This window comes from Monodon monoceros, unplaced genomic scaffold (assembly GCF_005190385.1).
Source record: "Monodon monoceros isolate NGI ecotype Baffin Bay Population unplaced genomic scaffold, NGI_Narwhal_1 Super_Scaffold_18, whole genome shotgun sequence".
In the NCBI taxonomy this organism is placed as follows: domain Eukaryota; kingdom Metazoa; phylum Chordata; class Mammalia; order Artiodactyla; family Monodontidae; genus Monodon; species Monodon monoceros.
In genome coordinates this window covers 12,943,342-12,945,117 of record NW_021703774.1, presented here as the reverse complement: position 1 = coordinate 12,945,117, position 1,776 = coordinate 12,943,342, and positions in this window count along the sequence as shown.

Below are 1,776 nucleotides of genomic sequence, written 5' to 3'. Positions count from 1 at the left end.
CACCTGCATGTGTCTGCACACACATGTGTATGTCATTTATGTGTTCCCACCTTCAGCTAAAAGAGTAAAATAATGTACCTGTGAGAATCCAAATTATTTTCAGGATAAGTATCTCCTTATCTAAATTGTTGGATGAGGCAAATAGAGTGTAACACCTGTTTGCTCCTTCTAATAGGCAGTACAGACACTAGAAGCTTCCCATCGGTGGGATCTGCACATTCATGTCCAGAGTAGTTCCTGTTCCTGGTGAGATGCCTCAGCCCTCACTTTCCCTCCCTGGCTGACCATGTTGTGACATGATTTTCATTGCTCAATTCTTAGGATGTTCCAGGAACCAATGCATAAAACAGCCTGAAGAAAGGTTTGCTGTACTTACTAAAACTATCTCTGTCCTGCTGCTAATGAACATTGATGTAGGCAATAAACTGATCAAAATTACTTTGCGGGTGGATCAAGAAATAAGCTATTTAAGGACAGACATTATTTCAGCATGAAGAGCTTGCAAATTTGTAGTTTGGGTTTTTCACATTAATATAATGTAAACAGCTAGCTGGATTAAAATTGAACTGTCACAGTCACAAACTATTTAGAAAAACAGCGTGATTGCATGAAATTATGATGACTTCTTTCCTCCATTACCAAAGAACTCTGAAATGCAGTAGTTTTTAAAGAATATTATGTGAATGTAATGGAAATAGTTTTGGTGAAAGATTCTTGCCTTGTGTTCATTAAATTTCCACATTATTAACAGTTGTTTCTAGTTAGAAGGCAAACTGAAATTAGTTTATTTTATTTGGGGAAGGGGGCAACCTACCATTCTAAACACTTAACTGTAAAATAGTACATGGGTATACACAGAAAATGGTAAATATATGTAGGAAGCACTAAACAGAGTGCTTGAAACCATTACTGTTATTTGACAATCTGAAAATTATTTTCTTTGTTCCTATTCATTAGGGAAAATCTCTAAATAAACATAAGGATGATTTAAAAGCCATCAGTAAAAAGCTATGACTTTAATTAGTCTCATCATTCTAGGGGAAGGAAAATGTTCCTCATTCAATTCACTGGATGAATCCATCTTCACATTGCTTGAATGCAACCCAGGGGGTTAAAAACAAACAAACAAAACACAGAATGAGAATGTAAATTTAGCTAATAATATACTGTATAGATCCATGTTATGTGCAAATGTTCTATATCCCATATTGGTATAAAATCAATACAACACAAGGAAAAATAGAGAACGACTTAAAAAGGATGCAGACACATTTTTAATGATAGAGAAATATCTGAGAGAAGAAAGAAAGTCTCAACAATGGAAAAAGAATATTATAGGGGGCAGGGAGAGCTAAAGGAATGTTAGGATTTGATAAATTATAAGACATTCCATTATTCTATTTATCCTATTTATAATTTTACTTCATTAATCAAAATATAGGCCCTGGATATTTATTGAGTAAATGTAGCTATGCTATTATTCTAGAAAATAGATGAACATATATAACCTATATTTTCCCATCTAGCAGAGAAATGCAGTCATGTACAGCAATAATATATCCTAAACAATACAAAATAAAAACCATGAAAGCTCAGAAGAGGGAAAGTTTATTTTCAGGTGGAGATGTCAGAGAAAATATTGTAGAGAAGGTGAAACTTGACCTACACATTGGAGGATGATTTGCACTTGAGCAAGTGCTTTGCTTTCATTCTTTTGCTCCCTCTCCTCCTCCTCCTCCTCCTCCTTCCTCTCGTTCTCCCTCTCCTTCTCCTCCT